The 13771-nt window shown below is 46.1% G+C and overlaps 1 protein-coding gene across 5 annotated transcripts in view; it reads left to right on the plus strand.

Annotated features, from left to right (window-relative positions):
• The first annotated feature begins 3177 nt into the window (after positions 1-3177).
• Positions 3178-13771, plus strand: part of TLN2 (talin 2) — a 439937-nt gene continuing 429343 nt past the window's right edge. For 3 of the 5 annotated variants that reach the window (XM_040492868.1, XM_040492871.1, XM_040492869.1), the window contains exon 1: positions 3178-3321. The gene's annotated coding sequence lies outside the window, so the exon portion shown is untranslated. The remainder of the gene's footprint in view (positions 3322-13771) is intronic. The other 2 variants (XM_040492867.1, XM_040492870.1) reach the window with 1 other exon arrangement.

The following is a 13771-nucleotide window of genomic DNA, read 5'->3' on the forward strand; positions in this document are numbered from 1 at the left end:
GCTCAGGTATACACACACGCAGACAGGTTGTCAGGAGGTTAGGGCGAATAGTACAATGACAGGAGGGGAGCATTTGGCTCTAACACCAAGCAATGTCTTATTTGGTATTTACAGCTCTAGCTTGCGGAAAAAATGGATTGTAGTTCCAGATGCATTTATAAGTCACTTGGAAGCTATCTCTTTGATTTACTTCCCCAAATGCTGTACTCTTTATTCACAGAAAATGAGTATGTTTTCAGTTTCTAATTATCTGCTTGGCAGGAAGTGAGACAATATGAAGCCTTGGTAAATTGTTGTCGATGGGATGAGTTTTATCTCCGGTCCTAGATACTCTAAGAAAACTGCCAGTACATTTCCCTCTGCTGGGTGGAGACAAAGTCCAAGCAGGCAGACTTGTTAAAAGAAGTTTTTGTTTGGTCTCTACTGAACTATGATCACTGTGACTAGTACAGAGAGAGACTACTAGTAGCTGACTCTAAATTTAGAAATAAGTATCTTTTCAGGTCTAGGGCAGGAATCTTAATTTCAAAGCACTCACCATAAGTTACTGGTAAAATCAATTTTACTTCTCTCGGGGAACTTGTTGAAACACATAATGCTAGGCAATAGAATGGTTAGAGTTGTTTTTTTTCTAAAGAAATAGCAAATGGCTTTGAGGTCATAGAGAGGTTAGAGAAAATGAGAAAATATAAAAATAAGGGAAGGGTGCAAAAGTCCGTTGGTTAGAAGTCAGGACTAAAGCAAAGAATTCTAGGACTAATGTTCTTTCTCACTGGGGAAAGGGGTTTGATTGATCTCGGAGAGCCACAGAATAGGACTAATTGGATTAATGAGATATTCAGATACCTGCATCCCACTGCTTGAAACGTCTTAGGATTTGGCTGTTATTTTGAAGAGTGAGATTATTGAATTAAACCAGGGTTATAATTCTACAAACCCTTACCATCCTAGGATTACGCTGATGATCTAATAGCAGAGAGGAAGGTTTAAACATCTTAGGAACTAGCCAAGTAGACAGTGAACAAACATGCTATTATCATGAAATAAATATTTATCGAGCCCCCACTGTGTGCCAGACCCGCGTTTAGGCACAGAGATGCAGGTAAGATCCTTGCTCTGATGGAGCTTACCTTCTAAGATTAAACAGCATTTCACTGGCAGGCAGAGGAAGAGCACAGGGAGACTTTAAGGGTAAATTAAGTCATGGAAAAAAATTTAAGTCTAGATTGGGGGAACAAAACTGATCTTAAGATGTATGATGGGAAGCCAGCGGGCCCTATGAACCAAGGACTAAGGTAGAAGAGAAAATTACTTTAGTTGCAACCAATTTTTCTCTCAGTTTTGATGAGCTTCTTATGTAAACCTGGCATTTGAACTATAAAACCCCGGTTGCTCTTTGTCAGTGAATCGAGGGACAATTTAAGTGGCATTAATTCAATGAGCTTATTACTAATCTCTCACGGGAATAATTTACTTTTCAGTAAACATGTACTTTTTAACCATCCCCTGAGGTGATTTGCCATCACCACCAGTTACTCTGTTAGACTGGTGACTGTTTAAAAAGGTGTGAACAGGGGGTACCTGGGTGGCTCAGTCGGTTAAGCGTCTAACTTCGCCTCAGGTCATGAAGTCACGGTTTGTGGGTTCGAAGGAACCCTGAGTCGGGTTCTGTGTTGACAGCTCAGAGCCTGGAGCTTGTTTCAGATTCTGTCTCCATCTTTCTCTGCCCCTTGCCTACTCACATTCTGTCTCTCTCTCTTAAATATAAATAAAACATAAAAAAAAATTTAAAGAAAGGTATGAACAGAAACATTTTACCTGTGTAATTAGCAAGTCTCAGTCCTGTAACTTCTAGGACTTCCTCAAGTTGCCAATTCATTGGTTCTGATTGTGCTTTGTGATGTTAAAGTTTGTTCTTCGTAAGTTACAAAGCTGTACTCTTATAATACATCATAAATGTATTATGTATTACTCTCTGTGGCCATAATAAAATCAAGTTCATCAGCCCAGACAAGAACATGCCATTGTTCTTACAGAATGTCCAGCCTTATCCAACCTCCCAATAGACTTCTACACGATAGTTTCAGTTTACAAAATCAACCCACTCTCCAGTTCATAGCAACGGCAGTTTCATGCTCTGAAAAAACACTTAAAAGTTGCCATAGTTTCATTTATGAGTAACTGGAGAGATTTGCTACTTATTTCTTTGGAAGAGAGGTCTATCCTACTCATTTTGTGTTGGGCTGGGAAAAAAATGCAAGGTATATTAAAAAAAATTTTTTTTAACTATAAAAGTAATGTGTTCCTGACAGAAAAATCAGAAACTAGAGAACTAAGCAGGAATAGAGAAATCACCCACACTTCCACCAATCACTGAGGGATCTAGTTAACCTCTGTCCAGTGTTTATCTGTTCAGTTTATTCTACCTCTCTCCATTTATCATAATTTAAGAAAATGACATCTTATGGTACACAGTATTTTCTGATTTGTCTCCTTGTCCCCTTAATAACCTTCCCGTTGTTTCATGTCATCCTACGTTTCCTAATGACTGTGTAAATGTAACAGGTATATAATTGCCCTTACTCAAAGGCATAGCAGGCAGGAGAACATTTTTTCTTATGAATTTAAGAGAGTGCTCCCCGCCCCTCTTCCCCCCGTCCCGAGAGCCTTTCTCAAAAACCCTAAGTGACCTCTGACCACCAATTTGTGTCGCGTGTGCAACACGTGCAGAAAGGGACAGCCAGCTGCCGGCTCCGGTCAGCAGCGCCGCAGCAGGACCCCAGAGCGCGCCACTGGACTCTCGTGGGAACCACGCCCCTGGCTCCAGGGTGGCCAGTGGTCCTCGGGAAGCGCTCTGCGGTCCCAGGGGCCCCATTCCATAGACGCCGCTTCCCCTCCTCTCCTATCTCCCTCACAGCGGAGCCCGAGTTCGGAAAGTCAGGGTCATTCTGCGACCCCTTCTCCCCACGGCAACTCGGCCGGCACGTTGCCTCCCCACGCGGATCCTCCCAGCACCAAGCCGCCCGGCAGAGACCCAGGAGGTGACCGTGCCGGCCCAGCCCGGGTGCCGCACGGCGCCGATGCTGGACCGGAGCCGCGCGGGGACGCGCCGTCCCCGAGTGATGACGCGCTTCCTGCCCTCCCGGCGCTCGCGGGCCGTGCGCTCGCGCTCGCCCTCGGCTCTTGTTCCGCGCCCGGAGCCAGCGGCGGCGGCAGCGGCTGAAGCGGCTGCGGGAGCGGAGCGGTCGCCGGGCGCGCGGGGGGACGCCGGCTGCACTCCGGGGCAGGCGCTCTGCAATGAGACAGTAAATGCATCCCCCGGTAAGGCGCACGGCTCACTCGGGTTTTCCTCTTCCTCCAGCTGCATGCACGTTGCATGAATTTCTCGTGTCTTTTCCCTCCCCTCTACAGAAGGAAAATGTGGGTGGTTTTTTCTTCCCTTTTGCATCTCGTGAGTGATGCCAATGCAGAAAAAAACCCGCAAAGCTCCCAGATTTGATGTCTTAGGAGGGCTTTCTGCAAAAAAAATAAAAATAAAATAAAATTTATGCACCTGTCTATTGCACATGTATGTTTTCACTGCACTCGACCTGGGCGCAGCGGTTTGCAAACAGGCTGGCAGCCGGCGCCTGAGAACGGATTCCTGGCCGCGGGCAGCCAGTCCCCTCCGGGGCTCCCGCTGGGTTTCCGGTAACTGGGCTTTGAAAAGCGGCCCCGCCTGCATGGAGTGTCCCCTCGGCCCCGGCCGGGCCCCCGCGCCAGGAGAGTTGGCGCGGGCGGAGCGGCTTCATTCCAGCACTGGCCGCCCGGACTCCAGCGCCACTTTGCAAACAAGTCTCCGGTCGAGGCTGGAGGCAAAGACAGCCCGCCGGTGCGGAGCTCCTCCAGTCCCAGATTCTCAGACCTGCCTATTCCACGACTCCCCTTGGCAATCTCGCCACCAGCAAAACTGCTGGCCGCTGAGGGACCTGGGCAGCGCCCGCCCGAGAGCGGAGGACAGGATTTGGATTTGCTGCCGCTGGCCTCGCACTGGACTAGCGGCGCCCTCTCCTCCCTCGGCCCCGCAAGCTGCAATCTCGCGCCCGCTGGGAGCCGGGGGTCCTGGGGACTGGCAATTCGGGATTCCCTGAGGGGACCGAGGAACGACGTTCGAGGGCGCCATATTTTCAGTGGGTCTTGGCTGCGGAGGGAGGGGGCGTACGGTTTCTGGGGCCCGGGGGATAGCTCGGCGCCCCCGCAGGAGAGGCAGGAGGGGTTCTGGCCGGGAAAGTTTGCGCGCCGAGACAGGAGCGGAGGCGGCCGCGTAGGGAGCGCACGGAGGTTGTTCCCGCAGGGGCGCGCGGGCTGCGACGCGTCGCCAGGCCCGCCCGGCCCGGGTGTAGGGCCGAGAACCGCCGTCAGGGGCTGCGCGTCCGGCTCACCTCCGCTCGCTGTCCCGCCGAGACGCGGCTTGCAGGCTCCGAGTCGCAGGGAACACGCCCCTCTCCCCAGCCGCCGCGGCTGCCCGGGCGCTCCGCTGGAGCCGTGCGCTTGGCGGCGTCCCCCGGCCGGGCGCCCGGTGCAGAGCGTGCTCCCGGCGCCCGGCTTCGCTTGGGCGCTGCGCGCGGCGCGGGACCTCGCTCCCTGAGGGAGAGGAGGCGAGCCGGCTAGCGGTCGGGGCTGAGGGCCTGGCTCGCGGTCGTCCCCGGGGCCGGAGAGCGGCCCTCCCCTCGCCTCGCCTCCTTGGCTGCGGCGGCGACAGCGGCAGCGCCCGTGGCTGCGTGCTCGGCTCTCGCCGCGATGCCAGCTCTCGGAGGCTAGGTAAGGGGGGCGTTTCCAGAAGTTGGGGCTTCAGGTGACGCGTGGGGAAACTTGGAATTGGGCCGCCCGTGAAGAGTCGAGGTGAATAGGGGAAAGGAGGCTGTTTCAGAATCCCTGTGTCTCGTGGTGAAGACTAACCTCCGATTATTTCCAGAAGACGAGAGAATGAGCCGAAGTATTTGGCGTGGTCCAAGGCACAAAGAGGAGGGTAGGGATGATGCCCCGGAGAAACGGGCCCCCAGATGTACATAAATGACCAAAAAGTACCACCTATTTGCCTTTAATACTACCTGGGTGTGCTGACTTGTGGCATTCGTCAGGTTGCACATTATCCTGCTCCCTTCTCCAGAGCGCGAAGTTGGCGACTTCTCAGGAGTGGGGCTGTGGGCATTCTTTTCTTTTGAAATACAGCAGATTGTGATCTCTGCTTTGTGTAGGGGCAGAGGAAGGGCGTGTTTGCTGACCTACAATCAGCTGAGTGCAGAAACACGCAAGCCTTTCTCCTTGGCGTCTTATTGAAATGATGCCATAGTATTGAGGTCACATGTCAGCACTTTGGGGCTTCATCTTTGGAGAGGTTTCAAGGGATCACAGAAAAGGGGGGATGTGAAGCTTTCATCTGATGTCAGGGATTAGGCTGCTGCTTCGCTAGTTCACTTCATTAAGTGCCTCCAGTGTGGATGTCAGCCATTGCGTTTCCAAGATTTTTGTCTTCCTTGACTGCTGATTTTCGGACATCTATACAAAAACTGTGGAGGGGTGGTGGATGTGACACGTGGCCTTGAGGGACACCTGCATGAATGCTTTTTTTTTTTCATTGAACCCTGGAATTGTGGAAAACACCCAGAGCCCAAGATACATTTATATCCAAAATTAGCATAACTAATTTAGAAGAGACTCAGATCAATTGCAGAAAGCCATCTATTTCGTAAAGCTCCGAGTCTTAGTGATGGTACCTTGAATCACGGAAACACAGGGCTCTTCAGATTGAGGAAGTCACTGATTTTTCTCTGCCTTTGTACCCACTTAGGTTATCAAGGAGATACACTTTTTAATTAAACTCTTATGCATTTTTTTTTTTTTTTTACTTTTTAAAAAGGTGTCTGTTTTTGACAGTGATGTTGTACTTCTGCCTCCAAAGGGAAAGCAAAAATTTTAAACTTAAATTTGTTAAATAAGTTACTGGGGATACTTTTTATCAGCTTAGGCTTATAGTTGTGTCTTGAATTCACCTGCTAACCCTACTTGTTTAGGGCTTTTCTTTTTTTTTTTTTTAATGCTTATTTATTTTTTGAGAGGGAGAAAGAGACAACGTGAGAGCAGGGGAAGGGCAGAGAGAGAGAGGGAGACACAGAATTTGAAGCAGGCGCCAGGCTCCCAGCTGTCAGCACAGAGCTCAATGGGGGCTCTAACTCATGAACCGTGAGATCGTGACCTGAACTGAAGTCAGACGCTTAACCGACTGAGCCCCCCAGGCACCCCTTGTTTAGGATTTTTCAAACCAAACACTCTTTCCTGGAGTATTTTTTTTATTTAAAAACCTTTTTTTAATGTTTTATTTTTGAGAGAGAGAGAGAGCGAGAGAGAGCAAGCAGGGGAAAGGCAGAGAGAGAGAGAGAGAGAAATATGGAATCGGAAGCAGGCTGCAGGCCGTGAGCTGTCAGCACAGAACCATGTTGCGGGGCTTGAACTCACAGACTGGGACATCATGACCTGAGCCAAAGTCAGATGCTTAACCAACTGAGCCACCCAGGTGCCCCTTTCCTAGCATATTTTTAAGTGAAGTCAGGTTTTGCCCCTTTGCTAGAGTATTTTTAAGTGAAGTCAGGTTTTACAAAGTGGGGTATAAGTGAGTGATGGGGGGAGATGGAGATTTCTAGTCCGGTTTCGGTCTTTTGTAACTTAAAATTATACTGATTCCCCTTCTCCTCCACCCCTCATTTCCAGCAGATCATTAGTTCCCAAGAGCAGTTAAGGGTGGTTACAGATGGTGAACAATCTAAATTTTTACCAACTATGCTCAGAAAAATAAAACCATACATCTAAAAATGTATTATTCACTTTAGCCTTATGCTTGTGACTACATATGCCACTTATTGTGTGCTTGTGCTAAATGTTATATAATAAAAAATTTTAGAAATACGAGTTTTCTCGGGGCGCCTGGGTGGCTCAGTGGCTTGAGCCTCCAGCTCTTGGTTTCAGCTCAGGTCATGATCCCGGGGTCATGTGATCAAGCCCCGCGTTGGACTCTGTGCTGAGCATTGAGCGTGCTTGAGACTCTCCCCCCACCCTCCTCTCCCCCTCTCTCTTGCTCCTGCACTTGTGCTCTGTATCTAAAATAGTTTTCTTGGGGCGCCTGGGTGGCGCAGTCGGTTAAGCCTCCGACTTCAGCCAGGTCACGATCTCGCGGTCTGTGAGTTCGAGCCCCGCGTCAGGCTCTGGGCTGATGGCTCGGAGCCTGGAGCCTGTTTCCGATTCTGTGTCTCCCTCTCTCTCTGCCCCTCCCCCATTCATGCTCTGTCTCTCTCTGTCCCAAAAATAAATAAACGTTGAAAAAAAAATAAAAAAAAATAAAAAAAATAGTTTTCTTAATAAAGCTGAAATAAAAAATTAAAAAGGAGAAGTTGCAAACCCTTCCATCTTCATTCCCAAGTTTACTACCTTAATATTTGTCAATTTCTTATGCCACTGTTAACAGTGTTACAAATTGTGCTTTGTTGCTTCTCGCCTGATTCATATTATAACTTCATGGGTTGCTCAAAGTTCCTGCATTTTTGTTGTTGTTGTTAAAAAGATTTTATAACTTCAAAAGGTTAGAAAATGCCAGTGCATTTTGGACAGTTGCCTGTCACTTTACCAGGCTGTGTGATGTGTTTGTGGCATGCCCCAGACTCTTGGGACAGTGTCTGAAACTTGTGATCTGTGACATTATGGATTCAGAACTTTTGAGTCATAATGTTTTCCTGGAGATTTTGGGTGGTGTTTGGCCAATACAGGAAGTACTAAAAAAGAGTTAAATAATTCAGTCATTTTTATTGGGTACACAAAATTTTAAAGGCAAGAAGGAAAACTTAATAAGCAGGACCAGAATTACAGCTTAACATACCCAACTGGTGCCTTTTTAATTACAGTACTTCCCCCCAGAACTTCTTAATCCTATTACTTTTATATTTAATAAGGAGACTAGTTAAAACATAAGCCAAACAGAACTATTACAAATAATGGGGATAAATGCTAGGTTTAACCAGATGTTTTGCCTAAAGTTAAGAGTTAAGGAATCTGCATTCTGTCAAACTCTGCCTGCAGGCCCTCTCCACGGCCCCCTTCCTCAATAAGCAGATTATGAAAGGCAAAAAATGTTGGAGGGGGTGGAGACAAAACACAAAAAAAGAAACGAAATCCTTAAGGTAGGCTTCTCCTTTTTTAAATTTTTATTTATTTTGAGAGAGAGAGAGAATGCCTGCTTGTGCACAAGTGGGGGAGGGGCAGAGAGAGGGAGGGAGAGAATCCCAAGCATGTTCCCTGTTAGCAAAGAGCGCAGTGTGGGGCTCCATCCCACAAACTTCGAGATCATGACCTGAGCTAAAATCAAGAGTTGGACACTAAACCAACTGAGCCACCCAGGCACTCCAAGGTAGTCATCTCCTGTCCATCACCATCCTAACAACCTTTGGTTCAGTGTCAGGTGCCATTTGAATGACACCTGGTAGACAAGGCTGGTACAAAATGGTTTGGTTGTCACAGCCTTTTCTTTTTTTTTTTTTTTTTAATTTTTTTTTTTTTTTTAACGTTTATTTATTTTTGAGACAGAGAGAGACAGAGCATGAACGGGGGAGGGGCAGAGAGAGAGGGAGACACAGAATCGGAAACAGGCTCCAGGCTCTGAGCCATCAGCCCAGAGCCCGACGCGGGGCTCGAACTCACAGACCGCGAGATCGTGACCTGGCTGAAGTCGGACGCTTAACCGACTGCGCCACCCAGGCGCCCCTGTCACAGCCTTTTCTTTATGCATCACCTGGAACTATGAATTAAAACTGTGCTCATTTGTCACCCATTTTTCACAGTGGATTTTCAGAGTCAGTGCCAAAAGCATGGTTTTGTTTTTCCTTTAACCAACCATTTAATTTCAGCCAAAGGGACGCTGTTCTGAATATCTAGAAAAGTAATGAATATTTCTATTTCCTTTTTACTCTTCTAGCTGCAGTCTTAACAAAATTCTCTTAAGTCTGCTATTCACTTACCCAGTTGTTTTGAGGGCTTGCCTTGGGCTTCATGCTCGGAAGACATCCTGTCCTAACCTCACACACTGAGTTCCTAGGAGATGATACTCATTTGTATTTTACATATCTAGTAGATGGTGGGGGGAGAAATGAGTGTGTGATTAAGTTGTATTTGTAGGCCAACATAATAGATGAACAGAGGATATGAATAGTCAGTTCCCACAAGAAGAGATGTAAATGGCCAATGAACATGTGAAAAGATTCTCAGCCTCCATGATGGTCGGGGAAATGCAAATTTAAAACAAGTATTTGTTTTCTGTCCATCCAACTGACCCACTTAAAAACAAAACTGGTAGGGTGGCTGCGTGGCTCAGTCAGTTGAATGCTGACTTCAACTCAGGTCTCATGGTTCATGGGTTTGAGCCCATGTCGGGCTCTGTGCTGACAGCTCAGAGTCTGGAGGCTGCTTCGGATTCTGTGTCTCCTTCTCTCTCTGCCCCTCCTCTGCTCACACTCTGTCTCTCCCTGTCTCTCAAAAATAAATACACATTGAAAAAAAAAAAAACTGGTAACATCTCTTTTAGATGTATGGGGGGGGTGCAACTTACAGTCTCTTGGGAGTATGAATTGCTGGAAGATTAGGGAAAGCAATTTCTAAGTTTGGAACTTGCCGCCATGTGCCACAGCAATCACATATTTGGAGTCTTGTCTTACAGAAATAAAAACATCAGCATGCAAGGATCTATGTGTGATGATGTTTAAGGTAGTATTACAAAAATACTACAATAATAGTGTAGTCATAAAAAAATGGGAAGCAACATGAAATGTCCATCAGGATGAATAATAATTTTGGATTATTTTGCAAGTGATGTCCAGAACATATGAAGTGTAAATGAAATCAAGTTACAGAGTATCAAATTTAGTATGATCCTATTTCTGATTTAAAAAAGAAGCTCTAGGTATATAACCTTGGAGAGAGATGTGAAGGACACACAAAACTTGAGATTGTTTAAAATTGGGAGTGGGAAGGGGAGGTGATTAACTTGCTCCATATACACCTTGATTGGTTTACTTGCTCAAACAAAAGCTTTTCTATATGGAAACACTTTAAAATGGTATTTGGTTCAGGAATACAAAACTTGTTTGGGACCATTTTGGAAACAAAAGGTGAGCAATAGTACACCTGCTTTCTCTTATGTTTTCTGCAGTAATCTTTTATCTCTTGGGAAACTTGTAGTTAATTAGCTTCTAACATCTTGAAATTTCCCACTTTTGAGTCCGTGCCTTCTGCCTTGGTCGTAAAGGGTGGCTTCAGGAAATGCTGTTTACCTCTCTCCCCCAGGGGAGTAGTGACAATAAGAGATCAAGAAAGCTCTTAGTAAGTGTTCTCCTTTTCCTTGACTTTGTCTGATCCCAACTGAGGGAAGGTCCGGCCAATTGCAGAGTCTTCTCAGATAGCAGCAGCAGTCCTTAGGCTTGGTTTTCCTGTCTGAGCCTCAGAGAGGTGCTATCTAATGACTGTGCTGGCATTCGAACTCAGGTCCCCTTCCACACGATCCCTAGCTTGCTGACTGCTTCACGTGAACCATTTGTAATTTTGCCTCTTAGTGTGATTTTTGAAATTTGATAGAATTTACGAGTTCTTGGCAGTTATCCCCCAAAAAGCTGTGGAAAAGCAGTGGAAACTCCATCCCCATTTGAAGAAGTCCATCCTAGGTGACGCTTCGAGTCCTGGTGGGAGACTGAGTCTCAATCCACTGGGACCCAGGCTCTGCTGCACCATTTGAAAACCATGGTTTAGATGCCACCAGCGGTTCCCCAGCTGGAATGCATCAGAATCACCCAGAGGGCTTGCTAAAAGCCACGTCGTTTGGCCAGGGTTTCAGACTGTAAGTCTTGGGTGGGGTTTGACAATTTGCATTTTTAATAAGTTCCCAGGTGATACTGATCTTGCTGGTCATGGACCATACTTTTCAAACTGCTGGTTTAGAGAAACCAGCTTCCTGTTTTGCAGATCTTGTGTTCCTGTCCAGCCAGGGCTCTGCCCTGTCATGGATCGAAATTAGGATGCCAGTCAAGGCAAATTCACTCAATTTTATCAGTTTTACCAAGCATGGAGAAATAAATTTTGGGTTGTGGTAATTAACTCTTGCCTGCATCCATTGCACATGTTTGGGGATTTACTGATGGATAGATGGATATCTGACTACTCCACAGTGAAAGTCAGAGTTCATGAGTATGGTTTTAAATATTCTGTAATGGATTCTCATGAGAGAGTGGAGAAGACTGTTAGAGATTGTGTGGTTTTTGTTTTTCCAACATACATGCGTATTCAAGATTTGAAGTCGTTGATTTCTTTTAATTAAAAGTTGGCTACATGTAAAGGGCATTGTGAAGAAAATGGTGACCGGATGATAAATGTTGCTTAAATTGCATTGTAATCTGATCATTAGTGCATTTTTTGGGAGGAAATTAAGTGCAGTAGCCATTAATTTCAACAAGTGTTTATTTCACTGTTGCCAGAGGGGACACATTTCTAACAGTGCTTATCAGTGGCGCATACATGCTTGGCTGTCCTCAGGGTCCCTTCCTTGTCTGTAAGTCCTTAGCGGCTTGGCAGACCCAAAGCTCAAGAAGAAGTTTCCCTTTTGAAAGCCTTCCCTCCCTACTGATCACGTAATTCTAAAATTCTTTAGCAGATTAAACACTTGTGCTATTTTTAGCTACTTAATTTTCGTGCCTTTTATTTTCTAATGGTTTCACATGTGAGTTATGAGCAAAGCAAAACTGGTAATGGTAGCAGGGTGTATGGAAAGAAGTGAAACAGGAGGGAAATTTTCATGAAGGAGATCCTGCTTAAACTTGTAGGATGGGTCTCTTTTGTAGGGCTCTCCACTCCAGCTATGCACTGGAATCACCTCGGGATTCTGATGTGTTCGTTTGGGTGGAGCCGTGGCATTAGTGGGGAAGTTCTCCCGGTAATTCTAATATGCAGCCAAGGTAGAGAGTCTCCACCTACAGTTCTCTGCTGCCTCATTTTTCGAAGATGTTGTTTATCTGGCCTTCTTTCAACCTTTTTTTTGTTTTGTTTTTTGTTTTGTTTTTTTGACATTTTGTGCGAATGGAGCAAACCAAATGGCTTTTTCTGGGTGGTTGAGATTATAGATGTTTAAATTCTTTAAAAATACTTTCTCGTATTTTCCAAATTTTCCCTATATTTAGGGTATGTTTCTCTTATAATCAGAAAACATGTTAATAAAAATCTTACCAGTGGCTGGTGTATCAGATACAGGAATCTAGATTTCCCTATGATAATCAAAATATCAAAACAGTAACATCTTCCTATATACGGCAATACATCTAATACACTTTCCCTTCTGTGATCCTTAGTTCACTTTTGTTTGCTAAAATATCTTGGGGTTATAGGTTTGGCTTATTATTTTACAGTTCTATATTATATACATTAACTTACAGGAAGTCTTAGAATTGAATTTTGTAAACATTTAAAACCATTTTTCCTGCCTAATTATGTTTTATTAGGGTTCCTGATAATCAGAATTTTTGAACAGCGAGTCGTGTGGTGCCATCAACAGTTTTGGTGACTTGAAATCTATATGGATTGCCTGCCTAACTCAGTGCCCTGGCCACATCTCTTTGTTATCTTTTCCTCTACCCTACTTGAGCCATCCCTCCCATGGGTGTCTCTAGACAGAGGGTATTTGTTATCATCTAGGGACATTTTTTGTGTGTCATAGCCTGAAGGGAGGAAGGGGTACTGCTGGTATTTAATGGGTAGAGGCCAGGGGTGCTGTTAAACATCTTATGGTGCACAGGGCAGCGCCCACAACAAAGACTTATGTGGCCTGGAATGTCAGTCATGCCAGCGTTGAGAAACCTTGCTTCAGTGTTCTATTGATTGATTGACGGATTGATTGATTTTTAACACCAGTCCACAAGGGAGAGAGGTTTTATGTAATGACCTGATACAAGCATATACACACAACTGGAACACGTCTCCTCGAACATTCAACCTTACTACGTATACTGTACTCTTAGACTTTTTATTTTGCTCAATTCAAAACAATGCTCGTCATGACCCACTACATTGATTTTACGACCCACTAGTCCTTCATTTGAAGAACAGGGTTGTAGACCTTCTCATGATCATTAAGTGGACCTCCAGCAAATATCTTGACAAGCATTCCAGTCGGACCCTCAACCTTTTCTCTTTCATCTTAGTCCTTTTAGTATCCAGTCCCACCCAGCCTTCCCCCCTACCAGGGCCTCTAACCTGGTGACCCTTCCAGATTCCATTGACCGTCATCCCTCTCCTCTCCTCTGACCGCCCCTGCCCCCAGCACAGGTGCTTGCATACACCCCCAACTCCCTTGGTTGACCCTTTTCCCCCTTCATCTAACTCCCTTGGGAAAACCCCACCCTCTACCTACTGTGCTCCTGCCGGAGGCTGAGGAACGCGCTGGAGAAAACACTCAGGTATCTGTATGGCCTCTTGATTTATGACCAGAGACCCCAAGGGGGATTCTTGGCACAGTGCGGTGCCCTATGTCTCTGTCCCCCGCCCACTTTGAGCTGATGACCGGCTTATTTCAGTGAGAAAAAGGAAGCAATTAGGAACGGGTGTCCTCCTCTTCCCATGCGAAATCTGCTAGTCTGTCTACAACCGTAGCCACACAGCCCTGTAGCCACAGGGCCTTGTAACCGCAGAGCATTGTAGCCACGTGTGCCTGGGG

Source organism: Herpailurus yagouaroundi, unplaced genomic scaffold (genome assembly GCF_014898765.1).
Source record: "Herpailurus yagouaroundi ecotype Mexico unplaced genomic scaffold, PumYag 184, whole genome shotgun sequence".
Taxonomy (NCBI): Eukaryota; Metazoa; Chordata; class Mammalia; order Carnivora; family Felidae; genus Herpailurus; species Herpailurus yagouaroundi.